General features: G+C 41.3%; 1 protein-coding gene and 1 pseudogene across 2 annotated transcripts in view; one reads left to right on the top strand and one right to left on the bottom strand.

The window, feature by feature from the left end:
• The window catches only part of LOC308273165 (disintegrin and metalloproteinase domain-containing protein 5-like), a gene marked incomplete at both ends in the record, with an annotated part of 239017 nt that overhangs the window by 143248 nt on the left and 81960 nt on the right, over positions 1-13809 (bottom strand).
• LOC308273538 (myomegalin-like) lies at positions 9845-13169 on the top strand (annotated as a pseudogene). Its single transcript has one exon. The product of its transcript is annotated as a myomegalin-like (transcript).

Below are 13809 nucleotides of genomic sequence, written 5' to 3'. Positions count from 1 at the left end.
ATGAACCCAACATCACATTAATACCAAAACCAAATAAAGACAGTTCAAGGAAAGAAAACTAAAGGCCTATTCATTGAGGAACTTGGATGCCAAGCTGCTAAACAAAATACTAGCAACATGCATTCAAAACTACATCAAGGAAATCATACTCATGACCAAGTAGGGATCATCCCAGGGATGGAAGGCTGGTTCAACATATGAAAACTAATATAATTCATCATAAAAACAGAACCAAAGAGAAAAAGCACATGATCATGGCAATAGATGCTGAAAAAGCATTTGATAAAATCTAACATCCATTTATGCTAAAAAAGCACAGCAGAGAATCAGAATAGAAGAAATGTACCTCAACATAATAAAGATAATCTACAATAGGCCCACAGCCAGCATCATATTAAATGGGAAAAAAAACTGAGAATTCACCCTAAAAACAGGAACAAGACAAGGGTGTCCACTATTACCACTTCTCTTCAATACAGTACTTGAGACTCTTGCCAGAGCAATAAGTCAAGTAAAGAAAATCAAAGGACTACAAATAGGAAAAGAAGAACTCAAATCTTCACTATTTTCAGATGACATGATACTATACTTAGAAGACTCAAAAAACTCAACCAAAAAGCTTACATAACTGATCAACAAATTCAGTAATGTCTCTGGATAAAAAAATTTGATCTTAAAAATCAGAAGCTTTTCTGTACAGCAACCATATCCACTGAAAAAGTAATCCAGAAAACATTTCCACTTAGGATTTCTAACAAAAAATAAAATAAAATACTTAGGAATAAACTTAAACAAAGAGGTAAAATACCTTTACAAAAAATTATAAAACATTGAAAAAAGAAATCAAAGAGGATCTTAGAAGATGAGGAAATCTTCCATGTTCATGGATAGGGAGAATAAATATCATCAAAATGTCCATACTTCCAAAAGTGATCTACAGATTCAATGCAATACCCATTAAATTACAAGATCATTCCTCACAGACATAGAAATATCAGTCCTTAAATTAGGTTGAAACAACAAAAAACCCAGATTAGCAAAAGTAGTTCTCAGCAACAAAAACCATACAGGAAGAATCACAAAACTTGACTTTAAACTATACTACAAAGCCATAGTAATAAAAACAGGATGGTACTGGCACAAAAACAGATACATAAAAATGGAGCAGAATAGAAGACCCAGAAACAAATCCACATACTTACAGCCAATTGACTTTTGACAAAGGAGCCAAAAACATACACTGGAAAAAAGATAGCCTGTTCAACAAATGATGTTAATCAAACTGGTTAACCATATGCAGAAAAATGGAAATAAATCTCATTTTTTCAGGCTGCACAAGAGTCAGTTCAAGATGGATCAAAGACTTGGAAATTGGACTAGAGACCTTAAGGCTACTTAAAGAAGGCATAGGTCCAACACTGCAACACATAGGCACAGAAAAAAACTTTCTCAACAAAACCCAAAGGCACAAGAAACTAAAAGGTGAATCAATTTGTGGGATTGCATGAAAGTGAATAGTTTCTGTACAGCAAAGGAAACTGTCAAGGACCTCAGCTGAGAGCAAACAGAATGAGAGACCATTTTTACCAACTACTACTCTGATAGAGGACTAATATCTAGAATATACAGGGAACTTAAGAAAACAAATAACCCAATCATAAAATGGGCAAGTGAATTAAGTAGACACTTTAAGAAGAAATTCAAATGGCCTATAAATGCGTGAAAAAATGCTCAACATTATTAGCAATCAGAGAGATACAAATCAAAAGTACCCTGAAATTTCACCTAACTCCAACTAGAATAGCAATCATTCAAAACACAAACAACAAAAAATGCTGGTGAGGACGTGGAGAAATGAGAACTCTAAAACATTGTTGATGGGATTGCAAATTAGTACAACCACTTTGGAAAACAGTATGGGGGATCCTCAGAAGAATAGGAATGAACTTACCATTTGATTCAGCAACACCACTTCTGGGTATCTACCCCCCAAAAAGGAAATAAAACTACCAAACTAATGCATGCATATCTGTGTTTATAGCTGCACAATTTACCATTGTCAAACTATGGAACCAGCCAAGATGTCCGTTGCCAAGACATCCTGCTGCCTCGGCATCTATGTGTTGAGACCCCACTCCACATAGTTAATCGGCAAGGACGCCCCGAGAAGGAGGTATCGTCTCTGGCTAAAGTACCCCCCACTTTTAGATACCCTTCACTATTATTTCTTTTAACTTTCTGTACGAATTGCTCCAGTGATGTGAAATTAGGACTATAAAAAGAAACTGAGTCCGTGGAGATAAACTTTCTAATAATTTGTTTAAACGTCCTTGGCTCTGCTCAACAATAATGAGAGACTGGCCAGAATTCAGGTACTATGATAAGCACCCCAGCTGCAGCAATCACAAATGGCCTCCGACCTTCATCGTTAACTCTGGCAAATCCTGCCAAGAGACAGAGAAAAACCTTGTGTGTGACCTTAAAGAAACAACTTAGCTGCCCAAATACAATAGACCCAAAGAAAAAGACTGTTAACTTTTACCTCAGTGTGAGCACTCCAGGAGACAGAAAAAATGGCCGCATAGTTAGAAATGAATATGACAGAATAAAGGACAGACATTCTAAATATATGTATGTATGAAGGAAAAGAAATACCGTAATAGTGGGAGGAGCATTTTTGCATGAGGAAGAGCTTATCATAAGAAAGTCCCAACTGGGAAAGAAAGGAATTAGAAAGTTAGAAGCAGGTTGCAGAGAGTTTGTGACAGGGAAGTGGATTATTAAAGATAAGTGGATTCTTTTAATAGGCTTGTTGTTTAAAAAAGAGTGCTCAGCAGTTAAGGAAATGCATCTGACAATTGGAACTGGGAAACTTGTGGTGTTGTTTGTGATATTTTGTCTGCCAAACTGTGTTGTGAGTATGCTTAAGCTTTCAGATTCAGAAGATAAGATGCCAATACCTGAATTACCAAATCTCCCCACACTTGTTATATGAACTGAGCCCAAAAGATGGAAAGTTCCAGGAAGGGTTAAAAGAAGATTCCCCTGAGAAGCTCCCAAGCCTTGACTATCCTGGGAGGCTGCCACCTGGAGCTGCTTATCTGCAAGACCTTGGAGAGAAACAGAAGTTAATTCTTCAAAGGCCAACAGCCAGCTGAGAGACACCCGCCCCCCTTTCTCTTAACTTTACTGGTGAAGTGTATAAATTTCTTGGGTTTTTCATAATAAAGTGTCATTGGCTCAAGAAGCCTTTGTCCACTTCAGGTTTCTTTTCCAAAACGTCGTAACTAAAAAACTTGAGGAATTCATAGAGGGAAAGGAACCGCTGCAGATAAGGATCTGCAGAACGCCGCCTGCCTTTTGACCCATCTTTCTGAGGCCCCCGACCGCTAGTGGACTTGCCCCCCACAGGACTGAACCCCGCCGGTAACAGTCCATCAAAAGATAAATGGATTACATAACTGTGGGATATGTACACAATGGAATTTTACTCAGCCATAAAGAAAAATACAATTACATCATTTACAGGGAAATATATGGAACTGGAGGACATTAGCTCAGTGAGATTAGTCACAAAAACTAAGAAATCGATGCTTTCCTAATATGTGAAATCTAAGGAGAAATGGGTAACAGGAGTAAATCTAGATAGAGATTCTATAGATGAGCAAATAAGATGACCAAACTGGGAGGAATGGAGGGGGGAAGAGGGAAACTCTCTAAAGCACATGATGTACTTTAAAAAACATATCAATCATTAAGGCAAGCATGAGAAGGAGGGATGGGGAGGGAAAGGAGTGGAAAATGGGTAAGGGATAATTGGGTGATGTGTTCATGTATGTCTCCACCATCTTTTATCCCATTAAGATGTATCACTACAATGCACCAATAAAAAATAAGATAAATAATTCATTAATTAACTAATTAAACTTTTTAAAACAAAAAAATAAATTAAAAAATAAAAATTATATGTCTGGAGCCGGGTGTGGTGACCCATGCTTATAACCCCAAACTTTGGGAGGCTGAGACAGGAGGATTGCTGTTTGTGGACAGTCTCAGCTACTTAGCAAGGCACTTCGCAACTCAGTGAGACCCTGTTTCAGAAAAATAAGAGGACTAAAAATAGGGCTGGGGTTATAGCTCGGAGGTACAATGTTCCTGGTTTCCATACCCAGTGCCTCAAAATATAAAAATAAAAAGATAATAAAAAAGAATAAAAATAGGGCTGGGGGATGTAGCTTGTGGGTAGTATACCCCTGGGTTTCATCCCCAATACTACAAAAAAAAATTATATGGCTGAGAGTGCCTGGTAGTATAGCCCATACCCATCGTATGTGAGGTGCTGAATTTGGTCCCCAGCACTCTAAAAACTTCTAGAAATTTTACTTTTTGTGTGTGGTACTGGGATTCTTGAAAGCCCTTCTACCTCTGGGTACACTCCCAGGCCTATTTTATACTTTTTAAATTTGGAAACAGGGTCTCTTAAGCCAGCCCAGCTAGCTGGCTTCGAACCTGTGTGATCCTTCTGTCTCCACCTCCCAAGCGTGGGGACTACAAGCATGCGCCACCATGCCCGGCTGAGATTTTACTTATTTTTAAATGAGCATTATACTTATTGACTAAGTATTATAAATTATAATTTCAATGACCCTTTACACCATTTGTAAATATTCAAGTATTTTCCTCAAAATATAGGCTTTTAAGCCTCAGTATTCTTTACCTATACTACTTTTACCATTTACATTTCTTATATTAATGTTTATTTTATCCATTTCTATATGTCTTGATCAGTCTCACCTTGCATTTACCATGCTGTTAGTTATCCACTATACCAACTTTGGGCTATGAATAATCTCTAATTTTTATATCCATAACTAATGTTCTTTAGTATTTTTTGCTCTACTCTCTTTTGGTTTAACTTGTTATGTTTGCTTTTCTGTCTTAAATGTCTTGGTTATTTACTTTCAATGTTCCCTTTCTTCCCTAATATATGCACTCAGAAAAAGAGGGGTTTTGAATTTTCCAGTTATAAAGATCAGTAGTAGAGAATAGTATATATACAAGACATCCTTGAGTCTGGTTGCCAATTGCATTCAGCATCAGGCAAAGGGGAAGAAGACAGAATGGTCCTGTGATGAAGGCGAAACAGCAGGGGGAAGTTCAGGTAGAACTGGAGTAGACTGACTATAGGAGAATTCAGCACATGTGTAAGAGGGGCTGAATGAGGGCTGGTTTTATAGAGAAGAAGCTGAGAGGGCAAGGATAGGAGGATAAAAAACGGAAAGTTTAGCAGGGGAGCTGAGTGGGTTCAAACATTCTCCCTGGAATACAGCTGACTTATCAGTTTCCCTTGTCTTTTTGCCTATTAGGAATGGATTAACAGAATAGAGGTGTGGCCTAACTTTTTGACTCAAGATTAGGGGTCTACAATGAGGTCTATCCAAAGTGTAATATAAGGTGTTTAATTGGGGTGGCTGGGCTTAGTAAAAATAACCTGTCATATTGGATAAAGATCAGACAAAAGAAAGGAGCCAGAGTGGCTGGGGAGGATCCTGTTTGGCCCATCTTCAATGCAGTGTTCACAGGCCTGTCAATCACAAAAATAGTTTCAGGGAGATCCTTAAAAGGGTAGCAGAAAATGGCAAGAAAAAGGGAACAGTTGAGAATATAGCCAAATGAGAGCAGAAGCCATTTGGCTATTGTCCAATCTTGTGGGCTGGCAGCACTTAACTCAATAGAGAAAAGAAACATCAACAAAATATAAAGGTTTAACATCCAAAGTTTGGAATAAAAATAACCCATGCATTACACAAGACAAAACAAGAACAATTAGTCTTCTTCTCTTATATAGTGAGAATTTAGTGTTTTATGGCCTCAGGGGGGCCTTAAGTATAGGACCTGTAAGAAGAAATTGTCTGACAGCTACTTGCTTGCACAAGCCAAGTCAGCATTCAACTTTTAAAATACAAATATATAATGGTCCTCTCCCAGCAACTCAAAGGGAATTCTAATGTTCAGGGTCAGAGTGTGTGTTGTTTTTGGAAATAGCTTCCTTGGGTCTTATGCCAAGGCCAGTTTTTTCCATGATATATCAGATGAGCCTCATCCCAACAGGTAAGGGGAGACTGATTCAAAGCACTGGGGTAACCAGTTCCTTATTTCTGGCATAATCTTCCCATTTATTTCCCCATCAAACCCTGGGGTGGGGGCATGTGAGAATTCAAATGTATGCGCACCAAACAGAGAACAAGGAAGAGACACACTGACAGTGGCCATACACAAAAGTAGAAACAAACACTGACAGACATATCAAAACTGATGTTACAGGACAAATGAAAAAAATACAACAGATGAACAACTAACAGAGACCAGATCCCAGGAGCCAGAAAAGAAACCATGAGGTTGGAGATATCTCCCAAGTCTCTGGAGACCAAGGTTAGCAATTGCATCCAACCAACCTTGATCTCCAGATTAGTTGACTCACCAAATAAATTTCTCCATAGGGTACCAGATGCCTCTGCCAACACTGGGCAATTGAGAAAATGTAGGATGCCAATGACTCACCACCAAAGCTGGAAGAAACCTCCCAGCAGCTGCCCCTGAGAGGGAAGTTCATCCAACTCTCCTGCTCCAAGTCACCGTCCAAGGTCTGAGTAGGGTTTGATCTCACTGGGACATCCAAATGTTATACCATGAGCATAGAACAAAGGAATCAAGACTTCCAAATGGTTAAGGTAGGAGACTTTAATTAGGCATGTGGCAGCTGCTGTCTTCCAAGCTGGGCAGAAAACAGCAAATTATGTCAGTTCACAGGCCCCCTATATATGGTAAGACAGGTACAAAAACAAGAATTTATGGAGTAATTTTAAACTAACCAATCACAGAAAATGCTTCCTTTTCTGGAAGCAGGGGAAACTGGATTCACAGCCTCTTTGGATTTGTGGGCTTTCAGAATAAATTAATGGCTCAGCAGTTATGCAGATTTAACACAGAAAAAAATGATTTCGAAAATTTGACACAGTACCACAAGCCAGACCATAGGTTTGAAACACAGCAATTGCAAGATTACTGGACCTCTGGTCACAGAGATCAGAGATGTCAGTACTCTGCAGTATCACAGGCTTACAATTAGCAAAACAGCAGTGCTCTCTGGAGTGCACTAAGTCCCAACCAGCAGGCTACAGACTCTGAATAGATCATCATAGCTTATGGCCCTACAGAGTGTTGGCTAGGAGAGCACAGTGCCCTCAAGCCAGAGAGTCCTGTTTGCTTGCACTAAGAACTATACCTAGTTAAACAGGCTCTGAACAACAAACTCAAAATCATTTGAGTCAGATTGGTAGGGGTGAAATACATACTACCAGAATAAGCCTTATTATAAAAGGATGACAAATAAAGGGTTCACACACAAAGAGGAAGAAGATGCCAAGACAACAGAACATAAACTCAAGAACGCTGAGCCAGTTGTGGTGGTGCATACTTGTAATCCCCGTGCTTGGGAGGCTGAGACAGGAGGATCGCACAGGTTCAAAGCCAGCCTCAGCTACTTAGTGAGGCTTTCAACAACTCAGTGAGACCCTGAGTTGTTTCCAAATAAAAACATAAAATAGGTCTGGGAGTAAAGCCTGGAGGTAGAAAGCCCCTGGATTCCACCCCAATACCAAGAAAAAAACAAAATCTTCTGAAAATATGAGAACAAAAAAACAGTGAGGAAACAAAAAACTCCCATAACTCAACAATGAGGGAGATCATCAAAAGTGATTTGCAAGAAATGAAAAAATGGGAGAATTTTAAATTTTAGTCTTCAACATGATAAAAGTCCTCAAAGAGAGTGTACAGAAAATAAAGGAGTAAATTGAGGCTTTAAGAAAGAATAAAAAAGAGGCTTTGAATGAAATGAAGGAGTCAAATGAATTAAAGACAGCAACAGAAAACAACTCTGTCAGACTAAACCATGTGGTGTAAGACAGGGCATTACTCTTGGAAGACAGTTTATTCAAAACTGAAAGCACAGACAACAGTATACAAAACCTGATTCTTAATATTAACATGATTGACGAATCCCTAGCCAACTAACCAAGACTTCAGAAGGAAGGATCAACCCAAATTATAAAATCAGAAAATAGCCGGGCATGGTGGGGCACGCTTGTAATCCCCGCACTTGGGAGGTGGAGACAGGAGGATAATGCAGGTTTGAAGCCAGCTTAGCTGGCTTAAGAGACCCTGTTTCCAAATTAAAAATTGAAAAATAGGTCTGGGAGTGTATCCTGGAGGTAAAAGGGTTTCCAGGAACCCCAGTACCATCAAAAAAAAAAAAAAAAAATTCAGAAAATAAAAAGGTGGCATCACCACATACAGTGGGAAAATTCTGAGGATCATTAGAAACTATTTTGAAAATTTACATTTCAAAATTATAACCTATAAAAAATGGAGACAGATTCTTAAACAAATACAACCTACCTATAGCAAATAAATAAATAAATAAATAAATAAATAAATAAATAAATAAATAAATACAGCAGTAAAAGTTCTGCCATCAAAGAAAAGCCCAGGTCCAGATAGGTTTTCACTTGAATTCTACAAAACTTTTAGAGAAGAACTAAACCCAACACTTTACAAGTTATTATGTGAAATCAAAAGAGATGGAATTCTTCCAAACTCCTTATATGATATTAGAATCACATTAACAGCAAAACCAAATAAAGATACCTCAAGAAAAGAAAATTACAGACCAATATTGGTGAACATAGATGCCAAAATTTTTAACAAAATACTAGCCACACACATTACAAATCACATCAAGAAAGTTGTACACCATGACCAAGTTGGTTTAATCCTATGAAAGCAAGGCTGGTTCAACATATATAAACAATACATGTCATTCACCACATAAATAGAAGTAAGAACCAAAATTATATTATCTCTATATACATTGAATATGAATTTGACAAAATCCAAACTGTATTCATGTTTAAAAGATTGCAGAAAAATTGAAAGAGAAGGAATGTATCTCAACATTATAAGGCATTATACAATAAACCCATAGTCAATATTATATTGAATGGGGGTAAAGTGCAGGAATTTTCTCTAAAATCAGAAACAAGAATGCTCACTATCACCACTCCTTTTCAATATAGTCCTCAAGATTCTTGCCAGACCAATAAGAAAAGAGAAGAATATTAATGGAATTCAAATACAAAAACAATTAAATTATCTTTATTTGCACATAACATGATCCTGTATCTAGAAGACCCCCAAAATCAACCAAGAGACTAGTAGAGCTGATTAACAAATTTGGCAAAGTAGCTGAATACACACACACAAAAAAAGTTAGTAGGTTATCTATACGCAATCTATGAATTTATGGAGAATAAAATATAAAAAAACAATTTCATTAAAATAACCTCACAAAACAGTAAAATACCAAGGAATAAACATGACCAAGGAGCTAAAAGACCTTTGCAAATTATGAAAATTATAAAATATTAAAGAAAAAATTGGCGCGCTCGCGCGACGCGTCAGCCGGGCGGCTCTCGGGCGTCCCGGGGCCCTGCCAGCTGACCCGCGAGGACACGGAGGACACGGCGGCGGGCGGGAGACAGCTTTGGGAGCCAGGGCCAGGTCGGCGCGCGGCCGCTGCCGCTCAGCATCCCCGGAGCGCGGGGGCGCAGCTCAGCCCGAGGGCGGGGCCGGCGGCCGTGGTACCCAGAGCGGCGGCCCCGCCCCGGCCGACCCCGCCGGGCGGCGCCATGCCCACGGGCCGCCTCCGAGGCCGGACAGGCAGCGCACCCCAGAGCCGGTGAGCGGTCTGCCGGCGGCCGGGAGCCCGGCGCCCGCCCGAGCCAGGATGAAGGAGATTTGCAGGATCTGTGCCCGGGAGCTGTGTGGGAACCAGCGGCGCTGAATCTTCCACACGACCTCCAAGCTGAACCTCCAGGTGCTGCTTTCGCACGTCCTGGGCAAGGATGTCTCCCGCGACGGCAAAGGCGAGTTTGCTCGCAGCAAAGTGTACGTTCATGCTCGATCGGATCTATCGATTCGACACCGTTATTGCCCGAATCGAAGCCCTTTCAATCGAGCGCTTGCAGAAGCTGCTGCTGGAAAAGGATCGCCTCAAGTTCTGCATCGCCAGTATGTATCGGAAGAATAATGATGACTCTGGCGCCGAGACCAAGGCGGGGGGTGGGACCGTTGACATTTCCGGCTTACCCGACGTGAGATACTCTGCGCTGCTCCAGGAAGACTTTGCCATTCGGGATTTGAGTGCTGGGTGGAAAATGAAGATCAGATTCAGGAGCTGCACAGTTGCCATGCTCCGGATGGCTCTGGAAACCGACCCAGGAGATGCCGTGGTTGTGCAGCTTTGCGCGTTGCCGATTCTGACTATGAAGCTATTTGTAAGGTGCCTCGAAAAGTGGCCAGAAGTATTTCCTATGGCCCCTGTACCAGGTGGTCCACCAGCTTTTGCACCGAAAAACCAGCGTTGTCAGCGGTTGGGCCACCAGACTTAGCAAGCTCAAAGGTACCTCCAGATGGAGAGAGCATGGAGGAAGGAACTCCACGTTCCTCTGTGGAATCTTTGGATGCCAGTGTTCAGGCTAGTCCTTCACAGCAAAAGGATGAGGAAACCGAGAGGAACGTAAAGGAACTTGTAAAGTAGGACAATTGCTCCGATGAACAGGCCCCACAGCCTATGTGTAATCACAAGGTGGAGCTAGCTCTTAGCATGATTAGAAGTCTTGATTATAAGCCCATCCAGAGCCCCCGAGGGAGCAAGCTTCCCATTCCAGTGAAATCTAGCCCACCTGGAGCCAAGCCTGGTCACATCATGACAGATGGAGTTAGTTCCGGTTTCCCTAACAGGCCTTTGAAAACCCTTTACAAGATACCTGTGAGCTATCCCTTGGAGATTTCAGACCTGCAAGAGCTGTGGGATGATCTCTGTGAAGAGTATTTTCCACTACGGGTCCAGTCTGTGCCTGAAGAGTTATTCAAACAACAAAAACTGAATTCTGATGAGACCACCATAGCTCAACAGTCTGTATCTGATCCCCATTTGGCAGAACTTCAGGAAAAAGTCCAGCAAACAGAGGCCACCAACAAGATTCTTCAAGAGAAACTGAATGAGTTGCGAACTAAAGTCTGCTCAGGAATCATCTCAGAATCAAGATGGTACAATCCAAAGCCTCAAGGAAACTATGAAAAGCAGGGAAAGTGAGACTGAAGAGTTATATCAGGTGATCGAAGGTCAAAATGACACCATGGCAAAACTTCGAGAGATGCTGCACCAAAGCCAGCTTGGACAGCTTCATAGCTCAGAGGGTTCTTCCTCAGCCCAGCAACAGGTGGCTCTGCTTGATCTTCAGAGCACTTTATTCTGCAGCCAGATTGAAATACAGAAGCTCCAGAGGGTGGTACGACAGAAAGAATGCCAACTGGCTGATGCCAAGCGATGCGTGCAATTTGTGGAGGCTGCAGCACAGGAGACAGAAAAGCAGAAACAGGCTTCCTGGAAACATAACCAGGAATTACAAAAAGCTTTGCAGCAGCTACAAGGAGAATTGCAGAATAAGAGCCAACAGCTTCGTATCCTGGAGGCTGAAAAATACAATGAGATTCGAACCCAGAAACAAAACATTCAGCACCTAAACCATCATCTAAGTCACAAAGAACAGCTGCTTCAGGAATTCCAGGAGCTCCTACAGTACCGAGATAACTCAGACAAAACCCTTGAAACAAATGAAATGTTGCTTGAGAAACTTCAGCAACGAATACATGATAGAGCTCTTGCTCTAGAGCGGGCTATAGATGAAAAATTCTCTGCCCTAGAAGAAAAAGACAAAGAACTGCGTCAACTTCATCTTGCCATGAGAGAGCGAGATCATGACTTAGAGAGACTGCGCAATGTCCTCTCCTCTAATGAAGCTACCATGCAAAGTATGGAGAGTCTCCTGAGGGCCAAGGGCCTGGAAGTTGAACAGTTAACTGCTACCTGTCACAACCTTCAGTGGTTGAAAGAAGAAGTGGAAACCAAGTTTAGCCATTGGCAGAAGGAACGAGAAAGAATTGTTCAGCAGTTACAGACATCTCTGCATGACAGGAACAGAGAAGTGGAGGATCTTAGTGCAACATTGCTCTGCAGACTTGGACCAGGGCAGAGTGAAATAGCTGAGGATCTGTGCCAGCATCTGCAGCGAAAAGAAAGGATGCTGCAGGACTTGCTAAGTGATCGCAACAAACAAGCTGTGGAGCATGAAGTGGAGATTCAGGGTCTGCTTCAGTCCATGAGCACCAGGGAGCAGGAGAGCCAGGCTGCTGCAGCGAAGATGGTACAAGCCCTAATGGAAAGAAATTCAGAATTACAGGCCTTGCGCCAGTATGTAGGAGGGAAAGACTTCATGATGGCCCAAGCACTCATCTCTAACCAACAAGCTGAAGTTTCTTCCATTAGCCCCCATCTCAGAGAGCAGACTGATCAAGGTTCAGTGCAAATACCCTCCAGAGATGATAGCACCTTGTTGACTGCTAAAGAAGATGCCAGCATACCCAGGTCTACATTAGGAGACTTGGATACAGTTGCAGGGCTGGAGAAAGAACTGAGTAATGCCAAAGAAGAACTTGAACTAATGGCTAAAAAAGAAAGAGAAAGTCAGATGGAACTTTTGGCTCTGCAGTCCATGATGGCTGTGAAAGAGGAGGAGCTGCAGGTTCAGGCTGCTGATCTGGAATCCCTGACCAGGAACATACAGATAAAGGAAGACCTCATAAAGGACCTGCAGATGCAGCTAGTTGATCCTGAAGACATACCAGCTATGGAACGCCTGACCCAAGAAGTTTTACTTCTTCGGGAAAAAGTTTCCTCAGTAGAAACTCAGGATCAAGAAATTTCAGGAAACTGAAGACAACAGTTGCTGCTGATGCTAGAAGGATTAGTAGATGAACAGAGTCGACTCAATGAGGCCTTACAAGCTGAGAGACAACTCTACAGCAGTCTGGTGAAGTTCCATGCCCATCCAGAGAGCTCTGAGAGAGATGGAACTCTACAGGTGGAACTGGAAGGGGCCCAGGTACTGTGCAGTCGGCTCAAAGAAGTTATTGGAAGAAGCCTAGAGCACTTAAACCGGCTGGAGACCCTGGCCGCCATTGGAGGTGGGGAACTGGAAAGTGTGTAAGTTCGTCAAAAGCATGCCTTCTGAGCACTGGCGGCTCACACTGCAGCCCAGAATGGAAAGCCTTGTTTACACTAAGCAGAGAGTGTGACGTTGCAGAATTAAACAATTACTTTCTAATGCTAGAACTGGTACCAATAGCAACAAACTGAAACTCACACTAGCCTACCTATCTCATTGTACGTACTTATTTCTCAATCAAGTGGCAGAGGCTACAAAGTGTAATTGCACATTTTAAATCATTTGATTTTAATTTTTCCATGCACATTCCTTCTTTTCCCTAGGTCCTTCTTCTCATTCCTCATTCCTTCCATGGGCCAATAAAGTTGATACCTCCCTCAAAAAAAAAAAAAAAAAAAGAAAGAAAGAAAGAAAAAAATTGAAGATCTTGGAAGATTTAAAGATCTCCCTTGCTTTTAGATAGGCAGAGTAATTATCATCAAAATGGCAATTCTGTCAAAAGTGACCTAAATAATCAATGCAATTCCTATCAAAATACTAATGTTGGGGCAAGATGGTGGCAGCCATGGTTGCAGTGGTGATCACGGATTCTGAAAAGGACATGCATTCCTCAGAGAAGCCCTGGACACCAGATTTTGGTTTAATATCTGATTTCCAGCTGTGATTTCCTATCTAGAATACA

This window comes from Muscardinus avellanarius (assembly GCF_963383645.1).
Source record: "Muscardinus avellanarius genome assembly, chromosome: 14".
NCBI classification, from domain to species: domain Eukaryota; kingdom Metazoa; phylum Chordata; class Mammalia; order Rodentia; family Gliridae; genus Muscardinus; species Muscardinus avellanarius.
This window is presented reverse-complemented; position numbering and strand designations above follow the sequence as displayed.